The sequence below is a fragment of the Schistocerca cancellata genome, chromosome 9, assembly GCF_023864275.1.
Source record: "Schistocerca cancellata isolate TAMUIC-IGC-003103 chromosome 9, iqSchCanc2.1, whole genome shotgun sequence".
NCBI lineage: Eukaryota > Metazoa > Arthropoda > Insecta > Orthoptera > Acrididae > Schistocerca > Schistocerca cancellata.
In genome coordinates, this window is record NC_064634.1 from 10,270,538 (window position 1) to 10,277,854 (window position 7,317).

Below are 7,317 nucleotides of genomic sequence, written 5' to 3' on the forward strand. Positions count from 1 at the left end.
CCATTCGCAACCGTCTCCATGAAGCTGGGCTACGGTCCCGCACACCGTTAGGCGGTCTTCCGCTCACGCCCCAACATCGTGCAGCCCGCCTCCAGTGGTGTCGCGACAGGCGTGAATGGAGGGACGAATGGAGACGTGTCGTCTTCAGCGATGAGAGTCGCTTCTGCCTTGGTGCCAATGATGGTCGTATGCGTGTTTGGCGCCGTGCAGGTGAGCGCCACAATCAGGACTGCATACGACCGAGGCACACAGGGCCAACACCCGGCATCATGGTGTGGGGAGCGATCTCCTACACTGGCCGTACACCACTGGTGATCGTCGAGGGGACACTGAATAGTGCACGGTACATCCAAACCGTCATCGAACCCATCGTTCTACCATTCCTAGACCGGCAAGGGAACTTGCTGTTCCAACAGGACAATGCACGTCCGCATGTATCCCGTGCCACCCAACGTGCTCTAGAAGGTGTAAGTCAACTACCCTGGCCAGCAAGATCTCCGGATCTGTCCCCCATTGAGCATGTTTGGGACTGGATGAAGCGTCGTCTCACGCGGTCTGCACGTCCAGTACGAACGCTGGTCCAACTGAGGCGCCAGGTGGAAATGGCATGGCAAGCCGTTCCACAGGACTACATCCAGCATCTCTACGATCGTCTCCATGGGAGAATAGCATCCTGCATTGCTGCGAAAGGTGGATATACACTGTACTAGTGCCGACATTGTGCATGCTCTGTTGCCTGTGTCTATGTGCCTGTGGTTCTGTCAGTGTGATCATGTGATGTATCTGACCCCAGGAATGTGTCAATAAAGTTTCCCCTTCCTGGGACAATGAATTCACGGTGTTCTTATTTCAATTTCCAGGAGTATATATATATATATATATATATATATCAGTTCATGATATGCAGTATTACAAATTTACTCTTCCTGAAGGACACACGTCCAGATCGTCCGCTCTCAAAACTCCGCCATCTCTCTCCCCACATGCACCACTGCTGGCGGCTCACCTCTAACTGCGCAACAATACGCGTTCACATCCAACTGCCCAACACTACAATAGCAAATATTCCAACAATGCAAACCAGCCACAGACTGCACAGAGCACAGCCAGTGATTTTCATGTAGAGCGCTACGAGGCGTTACCAATATAAAAACCTAAACAGCCTGCTTACAAAAGATAGTAATCCGTAGGATATGTCACGCATCTTGCTTTGATAACGGTCTCGGTTCTGTGAAGAAGGGAGGCCACAACTTTCTTCAGGAATACCATATCCAGCGGAAACCACGTACTAATGATTAGATACCGCAGATGTACCAAGCTATGGAAATGATGACTGCTAACCTTCACGCGTTGTTCTAAATAGTCCAGAAGTTTTATACATCTGCCTTTACACCCCTGGGTCTTGCGACTACACGCCATGCGCATGTGCTTGCCCCACACCCAAGTAGAAGCACTCTACCTCAAAGTGTGGGCACGACTGATTCCAGTCATGCCTACAGAGAATTACACAGGCTACCCCACTCATCAAACTGCAGCTGCTGCTTAAATTCGCCTGTCCGACTGTCCGGAGCGCTGTGGGTTTGCTTATTAGAGCCAACATTCCTTTTAAAACTTAGTGTGAGCTACAAAAACATTTGCTAGATTATTAACATTTGCGATGAAAAGATCGAAAATATGCAAGTACATGTATTTCATTTACCTCTCAAAACCTGTAATCGTAATAATGAATTCTAAACACGAGAAAAATTTAAATTAAGAAAGAAAAAACTTAACAATCATCATATCATAATTCTTGTCAAGTCTTTCACTTTCTATTATGAATGCATATTTTTGATATACTTGAGATAGAAGGAGCCTGAAAAGTCCTGACATTTTATTGTTGATCATACACCATTGACGTTCCTGAGACATATTGAGTCCCACTTTTATCTACGATAATGACGTTGGCTGAAGCAATGAATTAGAATCGTTGCTCTGACGAATTCGATTCGCTGGCCAAGCCGGATGTGTTGCCAGTTGACTTTTGTCAATCACAGTGGGGATCAGCTTCTGCAGTGAATTTACAACTTAAGAGGACTGGCTGGCGGCAAATGAAGTAATGCCAGGCATTAGATGTAGGGTTTCCGATTCCATTTGCAAAACAAAAAGTACCTTATTGATGTACATTTTTGCTAGATGTTTCGGTCTTTATTTCCTCTCTCGACGCAAACTATTCACGAATCAAAGCGGCTCGTAAAGGACGTAAGATGGCTTCGGCGCATCAAGGATCCCAGACCCACTCCTCTTCACCAGTCACTCGTCCGAAGTACGAACGAAGGCTTTTATTTTGTTCAGGTTTGCCGTTGTTGTTTACGGACTGATCTTGTTCCTGAGGAACTGTAGAGACTTATTTAACTTCATTCTATGCTTCATAATCCACAGAATTAGCTAGCCGATAACACTTTTCAGACCGCACGTTTTTTCGTTGGACTACTCGACCAATGTCCTAACACAATGTCAAATTAGAATGCGTGCGAAAACCTGAACCCTTTTCCAGTGAGACGTAGTGAAACAAAGCACCAAACGAAGAGTACCGCCAACAGGCCGTGTCTGTCCTTCTGGAGTGGCGAGAGTCCTGCGCACAGATGAGGGTCACCGGTGTCTGGGCACGGTACGTCTGCCTCCTTGCCTCTTCACGCAGCAGCCGCACGCATCTAGTGAGCGCGGAAAATTGCACAGACGTAAACGCTTCTCAGGGAATTAGAATCGCGTGATTTAGCCGGATAGTCTAGTGCGATAGGTTGCCTCGGGTGTTCGTCAAACCAGGGGCGTATGCCTGCAGCCACGTAAACACTGCTGTTGTCATCTTGGAAGACAAAAGTATCCATAGCATACTCATCATGAACATCATAGGAGCAAGGCAATACTTAGTCACCAATAGCGTTGAAATAAATATCCTGGTTCATAGAATGAGATTTTCACCCTGCAGCGGAGTGTGCGCTGATATGAAACTTCCTGGCAGATTAAAACTGTGTGCCCGACCGAGACTCGAACTCGGGACCTTTGCCTTTCGCGGGCAAGTCCTCTACCATCTGAGCTACCGAAGCACGACTCACGCCCGGTACTCACAGCCTTACTTCTGCCAGTATCTCGTCTCCTACCTTCCAAACTTTTGCCCGCGAAAGGCAAAGGTCCCGAGTTCGAGTCTCGGTCGGGCACACAGTTTTAATCTGCCAGGAAGTTTCATCCTGGTTCATGTTCACGGTAACCAGAATGAATGAGCCATTCCATGGTACCAGATATCACAGAACCATCTCCAAATACAGAGTGGCCCAAAAAAATGTATGCGCCGCTTGGATCCTAATGCCTTTGGAACTAGCTAACAGAAACGTTTCATCTTCGGTGAAATCATGTGTAGTTCATGTTACTGAAATCAGTCTAGGTATTTGACTTGGTCGCGATTAACATCCATACACAGGCTATGGCGCTGAACTGCCGCACAAACTCCCGCCTGAAACGTGTCCAGTTGGATACCTGCACAGGGAAGTTCGATGCATTCTTCAAGTTCACCCAGTGTGTTTGGTTTTTGTCGATAAACGGCATCCTATAGGGTTCCTCGTAGATAAAGGTCCAGAGGCGTTAAGTCTGGAGAACGTTTTGGCTGCTCGACAACATCTCTTCGGTCTATCCATCTTGCGTGTAGATTTTCGTTGAGGTACTCCCTGTCATGATTGTGGCAGTACGGTGGGACTCCATCTTGTTGAAAGTAAAATCTTTCGTTTTCATACAACTCACAGATGGCAGGTAAAATGGATGTCTGAAGCTTCTGTAGTTACCTCACCGGTAACTCTACCGACTAGGAAGAACGGCCCTGATAACCCAAATCACACATTCACTCCCGACAAATTCACGGCTTTCTGCACACTAATGTGCGGATTTGCGATGGCCCAGTAATCGCACCTTTGACGGTTTACTGTACCATCGAGCTAAATTGCCAAAAATCAGACCACACAATCATCTCTGCAAAAACTTTAGTGTTGTGCATTTGGCCATTAAACCACATGTAATATTACGTTGTACGATCTGTATCGTCCTCGTTCAACAAAATGCGCTGAATACTTGACGGACTCGCCCTGGTTTCACGGGCACACTGTATCGCAGATTTCTGTGTTGACCGAGCGAATTGTTGTAACACAGCGCAGGAGTTCGCTGGACTCGTTGCCGTTACAGATCGTGCAAAACATTGTTTGTGTCATCTTAAACACCGCCTTAACTTCACATTTGTCTCGAATGCGCGCAATTGTTACATATGCCTGTGGGTCTCGATCTCATTTCGTGATTAGCGTTTAATCTCATTAACGTTTTTGCACATAAAGTAGCTCTTCAAAACTGCCTTACTTTCATCGAATGTTAGCGTTGCACCATCCACCTTTACTCACGTAACTGACAGTAAAACCAACCAACGCTTATGTGGCTACTATCACGCAACCCAAAGAAAAGAAGGAACGCTTAAGTGGCGACTATGACAGACATTCCGTTCCACACGAAAGTGTAGCCATAATTTTAGATGTAACTTCCGCAGCGATATCTCTGGTATTGGTCTCGAATCCGTAATCAATGAGCTTATGCACAGTGTATAGGCAGTGTGAGAGTTGAATTTTTTTTTCTCGGTTGCAGTTTACAATGAGACCAAAATGTCTGAAGCGTCAGGAGGCAGTGTTCCTTGTAAATCATCCAAAGGGACCAAAGCTTTCATATGGAGCGGCTGCTACAATTCTTAGAAAGCCAAAGTGAGTGAAATTATATTTAGAGGTTGGAAGCGTGGATGATTTACGGGAGAGAGGGCTAACGTCCGCTATGTGACTATTTGCGCTTATTTATAGCCAATTTAAACGCAGAAAAAAGTATAATATTTATCAAAAATGCCTTCTGAGGTCCGTTAAGAATCTGTTTGGTTCGAACGAGGCTTCAAGAGGATAATGATCCGAAACATCGCAGCCGTCTCCGTACAGCGTGGAAACAAGAAAATGGGGTTTCCACGATGGATTGGCCTGTAATGTCTCCGGATGCAAATCCGATCGCAAATGTTTGGTCGTATAAAGCTTAAAGGAAAGCCAATATATACTTTGAAGCAGCTTTCATATAAAATCAGGACGATGTGGAGATCGTTACCGAGAGAATATGCAGCAAATCTCGTGAAAACCATGCCAAAAAGGTGTCAAGCTATAATCGATAATAGCGATGATTGGATTAACTATTAGGTAATTGTGCAATATGTTGGTTGGGTTGCCGGCCGCTGTGGCCGAGCGGTTCTAGGCGCTTCAGTCTGGAACCGCGCGACCGCTACGGTCGCAGGTTCGAATCCTGCCTCGGCCATGGATGTGTGTGATGTCCTTAGGTTAGTTAGGTTTAAGTAGTTCTAAGTTCTAGGGGACTGATGACCTGAGATGTTAAGTCCCATAGTGCTCAGAGCCATTTGAACCATTTTTTTGGTTGGGTTGTTGTAGGGGAAGAGACCAGACAGCGAGGTCATCGGTCTCGTCGGATTAGGGAAGCACGGAGAAGGAAATTGGCCGCGGCATTTGGCTGGATCGATGTAAGGAAATAAGGGAAAACCTAAATCAGGATGGCCGGACGCGGGATTGAACTGTCGCACAAATGCGAGTCCAGTGTGCTAAACACTGCGCCACCTCACTCGGTCGTCCAATTAGTAATAACATGTATTTTCATGTAAAGATATGTTTACAAAAGTGTCTTTTATTTCATACAGACAAAGGTGTACACTTTCTTGTGGAACTGACTGTAAGGAAACAAGACAACGCTTGAGTGGCGACTGTCACGTAACAAAACAGAACAACTCGTACGTGGCGACTGCCAGAAAAATTAAGTTTTGGGCCACACTGTACTGCAGGTTAAACACGCCATTGAGCTGTCGGTGCACTCGACGCCATGGATCGTTTGAAAAGAAACAGCGAGCTTAATGTGCCGCTGTGAGCCACGACCTTTTTCGAGATTCCCGACCCCTATCGTTCACTTTCTCAAAGGTCGCTCGCGAAATTGGTTGACATGTTCGTTCACTGAGACCAGCAATTCCAATCAGGTTTGAAAGCGACTGTCAGTGACAAGGAACGACACCAGTCTTCGGTTCCCGTCGGTTAGGACCTTTTTAGAAGCATTGTTCTCACGCGCTGTTAAGTAGTTGCTATTTCTAGCACACACATTGGACGGTCAGTGTTGATACACCAACAAATCGGGCAACTTCGGCCACGGTGCGGTCACGAGCACGTGTAAGCACGATAGCTCCTTCCAGCCACTCTTATGTCTCCACATTTATATCACTTCGGCGATTCCATACAGTCGACTCGTACATACAAACAACTTCACTCCCATGACTTACTTCAGCTTGGAGCGTGAAATGACCGCCTAATATAAATTTATTAAGTTTAGAACTCACAGTAGATCAAAATTTCGCGCATAGGACTATGCCAGCCAGTAAAACGGTACGATACATCGATTGGGAATACCAAATCTATACTTTTTCGCCACATCACATCCTGACCAAGTCTGGGGGACGGAGTACGGGTGAGGACGGGAGGGGGGGGGGGGGAGGGGGCGAAGCTGCAATGGAAGAAGTAGGCCGCACCTGCCAAAGCCCAACACATGGGCAACCGTGGGGTGAGTGACGGAGCGGGAAAGACGAACTATACGTTGTGCTGCAAACAACACTGCAACTTTCGGCAGAGTAAAACACGGACACTGGCGTATCTGAGTAACTCCAAAACTCCTCCCGAACAGGCCATGAAGGGATAACGGTACCGACCAGCCGCCGCGTCATGCGGATCCCACAGGCTTCACTGGATGCGGATATGGAGGGGCATGTGGTCAGCAGACCGCTCTCCCGGCCGCATGTCAGTTTCCGAGACCTGAGCCGCTACTTCTCAGTCAAGCAGCTCCTCAGTTTGCCTCACGAGGGCTGAGTGCACCCCGCTTGCCAACAGCGCTCGGCAGACCGGATGGTCACCCATCAAAGTGCTGGCCCAGCCCGACGGCGCTTAACTTCGGTGATCTGACGGGAACCAGTGTTACCATTGCGGCAAGGCCGTTGGCCCGTATCTGAATAGGCTAAACAATAAAGAATACACGAGAATTTGGAACCTGAAAGACAAACTTACTTTCCGTAAATGATGCGCAAAATGACACTAGATGAACTATATCATCACTAACCTCAATGCATTCAATAACTGTCAGCTTTTGAGGGAATTTGGGTTATCCAAGCATTACACTCAACGGCATGCGTCATTTGATACGAGACTATATCAAAGAACTATTTTAGAGGAG

General features: G+C 46.9%; 1 pseudogene; it reads right to left on the reverse strand.

The window, feature by feature from the left end:
• Positions 1 to 6,968: 6,968 nt before the first annotated feature.
• Positions 6,969 to 7,086, reverse strand: LOC126102473 (5S ribosomal RNA; annotated as a pseudogene).
• Between the last annotated feature and the right edge of the window lie 231 nt (positions 7,087 to 7,317).